We start from the raw sequence: 13343 nt of genomic DNA on the forward strand, positions 1-13343 counted from the left end.
AACTGAAAACCGTAAGCACAAAGCTTAGTGAGTTCCCCCAAAATACCACATAACAATCATACAGTAAACATATAGTGATCCTCGCCCAGTCTTCGAGTCCCGCCCGGTCATCGGGCCCCACCTAGTCATCGAGCTGAGCTCGGAAAGCATATAAACACATACACATGTAATATACACAACATACAAATAGTCATTGGGCTTCACCCCGCATCAGACCTTAGTCCAAAATCACATAAACACAATTGCATGCAAGAGTCACAAAGACAGCTAGCATTCTATCTGCATAACATAAACATGGGTCGGCATTGTTGCCTTCGACCTGCTAAACCCGGTAAGGGAACTCACCTCGAATGCTGAATGATAACTGGATAAATCTCGGCCCCAGAAATCAGCTCTACTCAACCCCTAAACAGAAACAATCCTTTAGATATCGGTCAATATTTCAAAAACCCCCCTTAAAAGTCAAACTTGGTCAAATTAAAAGTCAACGTTCCAAGTTAACTCAAATCGCCGAGTTGCCCTTAACTCGCCGAGTTTTCCCATTAATCAATAGAATCGCGAAAAGTCGATCCAACTCGCCGAGTTTCCCCTTAAGCCAGCAGAATCGGGAAAAATCGATCCAACTCGTCGATTTCACCAATGAACTCGCCGAGTTCTTTAGGAAACACACCTGTTAATCTATTAAGTGACCATTCTCGAAACTAAGAGGTCCACCACTAAGATCTTGACTAAAATATTGACTAGAAGGATAAAGTTTCCAACTTTACCCTTAACAGCCATCCTAATGGGTATATAACCCAAACCCTAAGCTTAAAAAGGTTAAGGCTTAAACAATAAGCAAGTATTCACCAAGACAAAGGTCCAAAATATAGATTTGGTCCGTAAAGGCTGCAAACACACGTAAAGTTCCAACTTTACTCTCAAGTATGCTTAGAAGAGGCTCAAATGATTAAAAGAAGGCATAGGATAGACCTAATGCATGCATGGAGCTCTTAAGACCATAAAGTTGGCACCTTTATACCAAAAGAACTCAAGAGGACCATAGATCTGTATAGAGAGCACTTGGGATGACCTTCAACCCCACCAATCAACCAAACATGGCTAAAAGCATCTTAACTAACCCAAAAAGAGATTTTATCAAATATTAAGAAAGGTTAGAACTTTATACCAGAAAAATGCTAGAAATGATGCAAAGAATCAAGATCTTGAAGGCTCCAACTTGAATCACCACCTAGCACCAAGCTTTTCTTTCTTCCAAGGCTTCAAACACACCAAAATACACTCTCAAAGGGCTCACAACACTCAAAAAGGCTTTAGGGTTTCGAAATTAGGCTAAGGGCTCTGGAGGCTAGAAATGAGGCCAAAACTTGGGACTTAATGTGTTTAAATAGGGTGAAAAACCCTAAAATCAGGGTTTCCTCTAGAGCAGCCAACTCCCTGAGTTGAGAATCCTCAACTCGTTGAGTTGCCTCACGAAACTCTACGGTCAAAACAACTTTAACACGTCAATTTGGGGCCTCGACTCGACGAGTTCTTCAGGAAAAATGCAATACTTGATATAAAATCATACCAGAAAATAAGGCGTTACATTAGCATACATTTTTTCGAAGGTTTCAGGCGGTATCAGTTGAGGGGAATTGTTGTTCCTAGTGGGTTGAGATGGCAACTGGCCTTAGTTTTTTGAAGGTAGGATATTGTTGCAACGTTGTTCAATTTTAGGTATGATCGTGTTTATGCAAGATTTAGTTTCGACAGGTCGCACGGCTGGGTTGGATTTGGGATTGATTTGAGCATCATTTTTGGCAGTATTTCTGGTTAATTTTGGAATCCTTTCCGAAATTAAAAGTTTTATTGATATTTTATGTATTGGTGGGATATGTTTAGTTCATCAAAGTGTGGGATCTTGATTGTGATTGATAAAAGAATGTGTCTAATAGCGGTCAGGTTTGTCGTTTTGTTCAAATTACTGGTACGTCACCTTTGGGTAAGTTCACGTAGAATAAGGAACACAGTTGATCTGAGGAGCATCATGTTCTCTCCTGGGAAGTGTGACATGTTGTGTTTACTATTTGGAGTAGGTATTGATTATCTAATTTGTTTCCTGATCGTGTGTGGTCATGTTTCGTCTGACGATGTGTCAGTGGTAGTTGGACTATAGAATAGTGCAAGGTTCAGAATAGTATGGCCCTCGTATTTTAGGAAAGTGTTGATCGGGATGTTAACAGGGTCCCTACAGGTAAGCGGGGATGATGGCAGTGTGTCTTTCGGCTCGTTGGATGTTGGTCAAGAGTCTTCATGTATGTGGTTGGGTGATGACATGAACTGTGAGGAGCTGTAAGCTCCTCATCCCAATGGTTGGATAGCGTCACGACGTTCCGTGAGCCATCATGGATTTCACTTTTGTGAGTGGGGCTGACAGTTGTGAAGTAGACCCGTGTGTTGATTTGTTAATCGTGTGGCATTGTCTGGTGCTTGAGAAGTATAGTGTTGTCACTAGTGTCATAGTAACTGGCAGGTTTAGTCAGGCAGTTGTTGGGTGTTGACTTACTGGGAGAGTGATGGTAGTATATTTGGAGCTCATTGTTAGGATTCTTCCTAACGGACTCGTTTTCGTGTTATTATGAGGTTTCAAGTGAGTTCTCTCCTTATTTTACCAGTGTAATTATGGTGTGTAAGCTTTACTAGTCGAGTCTTGGAAGCTAATGATTGTTTTGAGTATTTTCTAAGTTGCTAATAATTTTAGGATTGCTAAAAGTCCTTAGGACTGCTGATAGTCCCATGGTTGCTGATAAACCATAGATGTTCGGATTGACATAGAGGTGGTGATATGCTAGTTAGAATACCAGGAGGCTAGTAATGTGGGTGATTATAAGTCTCTTGGGTGTATCGAATGATAATTGTGCCCATGATCTGTTTTCAGAGCGTATATGTCACGCAATCTTGGTTTTTACCATGTTTTCGCTCTTAGAAGCAGTTGGTTAGTCACGAATTGTCAGGAAGCCAAGTGATCAATTGAGGACTTTTGGCGATTTCCGACTTTTGGGATGGATTGGAATCCTTGATCGTGTGACATCCCCATTTTTACGGCTAGAAAAGACCGATTTATTTATACTTATTAAATCAGAGTATTCTTTTAAAAAGATTAATTATGCAAAAAATTTCCCAAAAACATATTATCAAAGCATTTTAGAAGAATTGTGTTTTGTTTATGTTTTAAAAACTCAGGATGTCATAACTGATGTAAAACATAAGCATAAACGAAGACTTACAATGTCTCAATATACTAACAGTCTACATCTCCTTGAATCTATCATTATGCATGTACCTTTGTATCGTTACCTGTGATACAAAGAAGCTGAGTGGGTCAGGTTGGAAAACATGGTGAGTACATAGGGATTTCAATCCCACAGTGTTCTAATATATATATATATATATATATATATATATATATATATATATATATCAAAACTCGTAATATACAAATATCTCTCTTATAAGCAATCTACCTCATCTTGTCGATTCTCAGATAATCCATACTCTCGAATTCAAAATGAATGGCTTTACATAATCCATACTCTCGGATCAGGAATAAATAACTATATCTAATCCATACCCTCAGATCAGGAATGAATGTCTATGTCTAGTCCATACTCTCAGATCAGTGACAAATGATCATGCCTAATCGATACTCTCAGACCACGGACAAATGATTATACCTAGTCCATACTTTCGGACCGGTGACAAATGATTATGCCTAATCCATACTCTCGGACCAGTGGCAGATGACTATAACTAATACATACTCTCGAACCAGGGACGAAAGTCAAAGTTCTACCCTCCGTATATATATATCTCACACGTATAAATAAGGAGATACTACCCAATATCCATCTTAATTAATTTAGGTCTTTTGTGTTAGTCTTATATTAGATGTGGTAAGACTACGATGTTCTACTCCATATACTTATATTATTATTACCAAGAAATAATATATATATATATATATATATATATATATATATATATATATATATATATATATATATCTTAAAGCATATAGAACCGTACTTGGTTTGCATATCATATATTACAAATATGTTCTCAACACATATTTCAGGCAATAAACATATAGCTCACATGTAAGATCTTTAACACATATTTACTACTTTAATTAATACATGTATTAAAATCATGTTCATGAAAAGGAGTATGCACTATCTTGATAAAAAATTGACTGACGATTTTGGTAGTGATTCGCTTCGTACTTTGAAAAGACCTAGACGCATAAAATACTAAGCCTTAGTATAGTTTCGTAATCCTGGTAAAATAGTTATAGTCTAGATTCCTTACTAATCCCAATGTCTACATCAAGATCTATCAAGTAAGGATCAGTCAGGCAAGACAGTTGGGAGGCAAGACCATTTCAGCATATAGCCTTTCTGAAATCCAACAACTGAGTCACCGTGACAATTATAGACACATATCCCATAAGTAGATCAATCAGTATTATAACATGAATTATTGATATATCCTATTTATAGGTTCATAATAACGACTTATGATTGTAAATATAAGTTACATTGAAACAATAAAAGTGTAGCTTAACTTACAAATATTCTTCCTAACAGAAGTTTGGAAATTGCACGGGCAAAGCTTCTATTTGATAGCTACTACTACTTTAGGGATCGCAAGGCTTTGCCGAAGACTAAAACTAAGAGAAAAAAAATGGGTAAAAGTCGATATAACTCGAGAAAGGAAAACGGAGGGGTGTGGGAATGAATGAGAGGTAAGCAACTATTTATAGGGCCAAAATCGGACATGTGCCTCGTGTAAATGGAGTGTGTGCCGCACGCATAAGGCGACGTCTCCCCAGTCAATTTGTGCTATGTTTCGGCTTCTATGTATTCTGTGTTTTCACCTTCTAGAAACACGCTTAGCGCACCTGGTGTAAAACTCTGATTTTGTAAATTCTGTAACTTCTTCATATGAGCTCTGCTTTTTACGTTCTTTATTTGGCTTATTGTTTTTTCGTCAAGGATCATATGATACGCCCTTTCCTTCGGCTTTGGTGGACTATTTGGCTTATCCATTCCTCTTTTCTTTGGGTAATCCTTGTAGAAATGCCTTGCTTCTCCACACTCAAAGTAGACCTCCTGCTTTTCCTTGCATTCATTGGCATAGTGACCAGCCTTCCCACACTTGAAGTAGGTCTCATTTTCAGTCCATCTTCCAACGTGCTTATTTTTGCACTTGTCGCACCATTGTGCCTGGCCGCTACATTCAAGTTCCTTGTTGTTAGATTCTGAAAATCTCCTCTTTTTATTGGATTTAGAAGATCCTTCGATCTTCCTCTTCTCTCCCTCCTCAGTTTTCTCCATACCCTTTTTTGTTATTTGGATCTCTACATTCATGGCTGACCAAATAACCTATTTCAAAGTCTTTGCTAACTTTACCATTGGACCAAAGTCCGATGGTAGTCTGTTAGCGAACTTATCTACCTTGGAAAGTTTTGTGGGAATCAGATGAGGTATCAACTTTATCTTTCTAGTGAAGGCTGCAACATACTCATTGATGCTTAGTTTGCCCTTCTTTCGTTTTTGGAACTCACTATTGATAATCAGGAGGTCTCGCTCAGATCAATATTCTCTTTTCAACTGCATCAAGAAGTTTCCCCATAACATTCTCCTTACTTCACCTCCGGGTATAGAATCATCCAACAGATTCCACCAGATCAAAACTCCACCCTTTAGTTGTTGGGAAGCAAGCATTGTCTTCTGCCTCTTGTTGCAGTCATATTTGTCAAACACCATCTCCATCTCGAAGATTCATTCCATGACTTACATCGGGGTTGGATTTCTGGAAAGACTTGGCGGTTTGGTAGACATGAAATCTTTGTACTTGCATCTCCCTCTCTTAACTCTATCATCGGGATTATTCCTTCTCATTACTTGGGGCTCAACCTGGATAACATTACAACTGTAATTTCCTTCCTCTGACTGTTCTTCTTTCAGCCTATGTTGCATGACGGGTGCAATGGGTTCATATCCATTACCCTTAAGTAAATGCATTGTCTCTTCCATTTGACGATCTAACATCATCTTCATCATTGCCTGTACTCCTACCATCATGATTGGATCGGGTGCAACTACTACCTCTGGTGCACGCTCAATTACTCATGGCTCAAGTTGCTGGTTTCCATTAGCATTTCCTAATATGTTTTGTATTCTCACTATGACGTTCTATACACTAATGAAGATGTTTAGTGTATCGAGATGAGAATATAGATAGGATTTAGACGCAAAATCCTCTTTATCACTCCGAGTTATATACCAGTTTTAATGCCGTAATTAAAAGCTTAGAAACACGAACACATAAATTTTCCTAATTCTAGGTCGGAAACAAACCTTAAAGTAATCTAGATAGGCAACCTAAGGCATATTATTCTATAGATCATTTAGCACATAAAAGCAAATTACGCATCTTATCCTACAATAAGTTAATTGAAACATCCATAAAATCATGATAATTTTTTTTAAACCAACCAATTTCACAATTTTTTTACAATCATAGTTTTCAAAACATGTTCAACATCTGAGTCTCCTCAAATCATAAGTCAAAAACATGAGGATGTGTACGATCATGCATTTGCCTTCCTGCGATTATCCAAAGTACATAAAACATAACCCAAAACTGTAAGCCAACTCTTAGTGAATTCCCTAAAGTACCAACACATAAACAAATAACATATACGCTAATAGCATGTCGGGTCATATCAACCATCAGGTTGGAATACCCCAGGCCCTTTAACCAATGGGTTGGAATGCCAATACAATATGGGTCCAGTCAACCATCAGGTCAGAATACCCTAGGCCCCTCAACCATCGAGTGGGAATGCCAATACATAACGGGTCCTGTCATCCTCAGGATGGAATACCCTCGGGCCCCCTCAACCATCGGGTTGGAATGTCGCCGGTTTGTTGGCTCACACACAAAGCAGTAAATCCTCAGCCACCAACCAAACATGTGCACATATAACAGATAATCATATAAGAGTCTACAGACAGTTAGAAAGATCTACAGATCACTAAGCATAACATCATCCTGTATACCAAGATATCAATCTAACAGATCACTACAGTACAATGAGGAAAACTCACCTCACAAACTGAACAGAAGCCGATGAAGTCTCGAATCTGAATCTCGACTCTCTAACCAACACCTATTCCAACCAATGACCAATTTCCATCAAAATCCCAAAATACCCTCAAGGACAAACTTGGTCAAACCAACTAGGTCCACTGAGTTAACCCAACCGAGTCAACTCGACCAAGTTAACTCACGGTGCGTACGTGGGGTGTACTCTGGAGGTGCGTTGGGCATACACGAAGCCTCGCAGGTTGACCACCATCAAGGTGGTTGACCTCGTACGCAGGGCGTACCCTCGCAAAATCTAAAATTACATTAAGAGCTTAGTAGCTTAAGCTCTTATGTCCAAACTTAAGATCCATGGCTAAAATACTATTATGAGTCATGAATTCTCCAACTTTATGACCTATCATGTCCAATAAGTGCTTAACACAAGGTCTTATTCCATTAAGACCTTCTAAATGATGTATGAAGCAAAACTAACCATTTGGAACCCATTTCTATGACTTAAGACCCCTCCTAGGCTCTAAAAGGAAAACTCAAATGTCAATAGCATACCATATTCAAGATCTAACATTTTGGGACCAAAAAGCTCCATAAAGATATCCCGAACTAGATCTATATGCTAGAAGAATAAAGTTGCAAGCTTATTACCTTAGAATGGTTGCAAATGAAGTAAAAGTCTCAGATCCAAGTGTTCCACTCCTTCAAGATGAGCTTGGCTTCCTTCCTTCTTCTTCTAAGTCACCAAAAACACACTTTTAAGCTTGAAAAGGCTCCTCAAGGTGAAACTAGGGTTGCACAAACGTATGAGAGGGATAGAGGCAGTTAAGGTGGGTGAACGGAGGCTTCAGACTTGAATCAAGCCAACCTTTGCAGTTTGCATAAAAATAAGGATCTCTCAACTTAAAACAAAAAAAAAAAAAAAAAAAAAAAAGAAGAAGAAGAAGAAACAAACAAACACAACAACCTAACTTTGTAATTCATTTTAAAAATGAGGATGAACTTTGACCAAAACCAACCATACTAACCATCTTTCCAGTACCCTTTTTTATCATCCCAATACTTAGTAATATATCTCAAGAACATAAAGAGAACTCTAAAGCACCCTTACAAATTAAGAAAATGCACCAACCGAATTATATTGTACCTTCATCAAATTTCTAATTTGACACATGAACCTTAATTTTCATTAACCTAATTCCAATTTTTGCTCATCACCAACTCTAATAAAATATGTTTATATTCGTTTTTTCTATAAAATATATTCCAAAAGAGCCTCCAGCAAAAGCCTTCTAATACTCCTCCAATATATTAATAAATATGCCATATATATACTACCAAAAAATCAAATGGCAATGTGCATTGCTTCTAATCCAACAAACCATCAAAAGATTATTAGCACCAATTAGGTGTAACATTAACCTTAGTACAAACACAAGCAAATCAATATCTTGTGCAAAAGAAACGAGTCTCCAATACAGTTTACCTCAACAACAAGGGTCACCCGCAGCAACAACCCAAATTCACTATGTGCAACATCAGTATGAAAGAATCCCTCAGAGCTTCTGATCAAATGCTTTCGCCAAGATAGACAATACAAGACGCTTCAATACAGCACCTGTACACAGGCTAATCACGAAAAAAGAATACCATGCGCCAATAAGATCCCCAAACAACATACCCCACACAAAACAAGAACACACAAATGAATCAGAAAAAATTATGAGGATTGACCGGTAATTGGAAAGAATAATGATTCAAATGTAAGAAATGAAGGAAAAACTAATTAATCAAAAGAAATTACTTACATAAGTATTAAGATGACGAACAAAGCTGGAAAAATCGTTGTATTTGAAGGAATTAGGAAGCAAATATGAAATCAGTAGTATTCCAAAAAAAAAATCTATTGCCGCTCTTGTCCCACGAAATCATATCATCCGTCATCAAATCATTCCCCAATACTTGTTCACCAGAAACATAGGCACCATTTTTAGTTACAATTTCTTAATCTCACCAACGAATTCAATGAGATAAGTAGCTTCATTGACTGGATTTTAAAAACGGGCCTTCATGATATCATTGAGGAATGACAACACCCATGTGGAAAGAACTTATTGGGTTATCGAGTAAATGCTATTACGTAGTCCCGGAAACAACAATCGGATGTGAGACTCATTCTTTCAAATAGAACGTAATCATCGAAGTTGGGATCATTTTTGGGATTAAAATGGCTATGATGGTGGATTTGATCAAAGAAAGGGCTTGTGTTTTGATGAATTGGACAAGAAAATGAAGAGATTAGAATGAAATTAATTATGAAGAAGGTGCGATGTAATGCAATCAATCAAACCTTAGACGATTGAATGTGTTTAATTTGTAAAAGGGAATAAGGGAAAATCGAGAGTTCTATAGGTTTCATTCCACAAATATATGTTTTTAATTTAGGTAATCTATTAATTAAGCAATAGGAATTTATTGATATTATGTAAATTGTCTAATTTGCCCTTAAACGAACGATTGGTCCAGAATTGGTCATACGATCACACAATACTTAAAGTTTATATATGAACATCTCTCTCTCTTTCTCTCTCTCTCTCTCTCTCTCTCTCTCTCTCTCTCTCTATATATATATATATATATATATATATATATATATATATATATATATATATATATATATATATATATATATATAAGATTTGATGTTGCTTAATAAATTTCTTTCATTAACATTAAAAAAACTAATATATTAGTTTTTTGTATGTGTTGATATAAATTTGTGGTGGTTAACATGTCGATGTAAATTTAGAATTTTTTTTGCTTAATATTTTTAAAAATAAAAAAAAAAATAGTTGCTTTCTCTAATGTAATTTAAAATTTCCATTAAGGAAATACTTGCTTTTTTGACATATTTCTGCTTAGTATATGTACGTTTTCTACGTCTGAATCAAGTTGAAGTTTCTTTACGTTCCGAGTAAATATTGTGTATGTTTTCATACTTATTTTTATGTATGTTCTTTAAATATGAGTCGGATCACATATAACACTATTTCATTCGACGGTACAAATTAAAGTTAGTTTGTAGTTCCAACATTGTATATTTATCTAATAATAAATACAATAATGCCTAATTTTTATCAACAAAATAATCAAAATTATAATTTTAAAACGGATTGACTTCGCTCCAAGGCGCAACTAGAAAATTATTAGCAAATTTATAAATTGGATGTTTCCACCTACACTTAATTTATGAAATAACATTTTCTATCCATCTACTTTTTAAAATGTTATTTTGTTTCTTTCCACTTTAAACTTTATTAAATATCACTTTCACTCGTTCCATTTTGTGAATTTTGTTGTTTATGAACCGTAGTATATATAATCTAATTTTCCTTAATAACTTTCCTTTGTTAACATTAAAAAAAATCAAGTGTTTATTTGTATGTATATATCGGTACAAATTCGATGTGGTTAACGTTTCGACATAAATTTAAAATTTTTGTTTGTTAATTTGTACATATTTTGTATATTTATCTACCAACAAATTTAATAATACCTAATTTTTATCAATACAATCGTTAAAATTCAATTTACAAAACAAATTGACGTTGTAGCAACACAGCGAACAAAATTACTCTTAATTATAAGAAGCATGTTAATAAACAATTGTAAAAGTTTCCTTAATTCTATTTTTGGAAACAATGTTGGAATAATATTATAAGCTAATTGTATAAAACCAAAAGAAGATTTTATTATTTAATTGATTCGTGCAATAGTTTTAACTATTTTTTAATAGTGAGATTCTATTAAATAGTAATAAATACCTGGCGGGATAATGGTATTAAAAGCTCTAAGTTTTGTAGAAATATATGGATTTATTTTTAATTTTTTTTGGATTTTAGGTTCATTATTATCGGATATTTGTAACCTTTTTTCAATTTATCATTATGTATATTTATGGTTCATTAAAGTCGTTACGTTTGACAAAAATATTCGGTTTATTCTTTTTCTGGTTCATAAAAAGTCTTTAAGTTTGGTTTTCTGAGTCATTAAAGCTCTTAAGTTTGATAAAAATATTCGGAAAAAAATTGCAAATATACAGTATTAATGAATCAAAAATCCATATATATATATATATATATATATATATATATATATATATATATATATATATATATATATATATATATATATATATATATATATATATCCTTTACAAATTAGAGCATTGGGTATGGCTCACAACCATACCCATTCACAATCTTTGCCACATCATCTTCTTCTCCTCAAGACTTTAAAAGGGGGTGGTATTGTCAGCCATAATGTCCTTGTGGTGAAGCCAAAACAGAAGAAAAGCAGAGGAAAGAAAGAAAAAGAACCAATCACAATTCCTGTTGCATCTCGTCCCCATTACAACGTATTACACCACAATGCCCCTTAACGAGAAGGTGGGGATGGTGTTCATTGCGTTAAGACGGCGTTATGGCTGTCACCTCAGCCATAACGCGAGCAAAAAATTGTCCATACCACATGGTCTTAGAAATAACTAGTCTAAGATTGTACAACCAATCAACAAGGTGCATTTTACATCTTTTTCTCTTATTAAAATCCACAAACGATTTTGGGAAACATTTATAACTAGTTAATATAACAAACTTATATGATTATTTTACTATTATTTGCAAATTAATAATAAGAAAATAATATTTTGTTATATAGAATGAGTAAATACATGTTACCTTGTAGAACCATCGAAAATATCTTAAGTTTATAAACAATCTATTTATTTATTTATTTATGGTTAAAACATGTTGCAGTGAAACAGTGTGAGACTTGCAGTCGTCCCATAAAAAATGACCTAATACAACAAATGGTTATTGGGCCCATCCCTAGCGGAAGAAAAGCGACTGCGTTGCCTCATGCCTGCCATCCAATTTCCAACCCAACACATAATTATTGCTGCTCTACTCTAGTACTCTTCTTCATTTCGAACGAACGGGTTGGCCAATTTTAGTTTACCTTAAAAATTAAAATAGTGGATTTCCAATTTGCTAAAAATTCATCTTATTTTATCGTAATAGACATCTTAATTAAATTTTAAAATGTTTTCATTGGTTGAAATTGTATTGTTTTCCGAAAAAACTGATTATAAGTTGTTAATTATAGGTTGAATTTTTATAAAATGATCAATAAGGTGTCTTATTATCATCACCTTTAAAATAATGATTTTCAAAAATACTACTATGCCTCCTTTGAAAATAGACTTTCGAAAGATTTATAGAAAAATGGATGCATAAGAATATACTTTTTCGGTAATTTTATTCATTACTATTTGTTTTAAAAAAATTCTATTACAACACTCTAATAGAAACAATTAAGGATGTTTGGGATTACATATTAAGATGATTATTTTCTTATGGTATGTTGGTGTCTAATGAGCATTTGTGAATGTTTAGATGAAATAAAATAAAATAAAATATGTCGATTAATTCATATAAACATTTTTAATATGTTGTTCTTTTAGATTTATTTGAAAATGCTTATACTTTCGACTATTATATGTGAAAACTAAATTACCCTTTTCAATGTTTTAACTTTTAACCCTACAAAACCATATGGACCATAGCCTTGTGTTACTTTTTAAATAACCAACGATATACATCAATTACCACTTTACTTGTGTGTTTTTTTTTTATCATTTTGTGTAAGAAGAATTTTCAAAACACTAATAAAAAAAGTATCAATTTATTAGATCGGACGGTATAAGCGAGTGTCGGAGAAGTGGTTCAGGAACCGCACCCAGGAACACCACATCTTGGGTGTGTGGTAAGGTGAAATACTTTTTAGTGAAAGCTTATTCGATATCTTTTCTTTCAAATGACCAACTTTATATATATTATAAAACATACATAGTTTTTTTTGTATAAATCAATTATGCATAACAAAATCATTAATACTTGTTAAAATTTTAAAAACTTGAATTAATGAATGTTATCAAAAATTTAATTTGGAGCAAAATGATAATTTTAAAATATTAAATTAATTTATATTTCATAAACTAGACACCGATAATAATTAATTTACATCAAATATATAAACCGACAATATAAATATAAGTTATAAAAATAAATATGTAAATTAAAAGTGGTAAATCTTTTATTACATAATACTATAACTAATAATAAGATCTAATA

The sequence above is a fragment of the Lactuca serriola genome, chromosome 1 (assembly GCF_051521515.1).
Source record: "Lactuca serriola cultivar US96UC23 chromosome 1, Lser_US96UC23_V15, whole genome shotgun sequence".
Classification (NCBI taxonomy): Eukaryota; Viridiplantae; Streptophyta; class Magnoliopsida; order Asterales; family Asteraceae; genus Lactuca; species Lactuca serriola.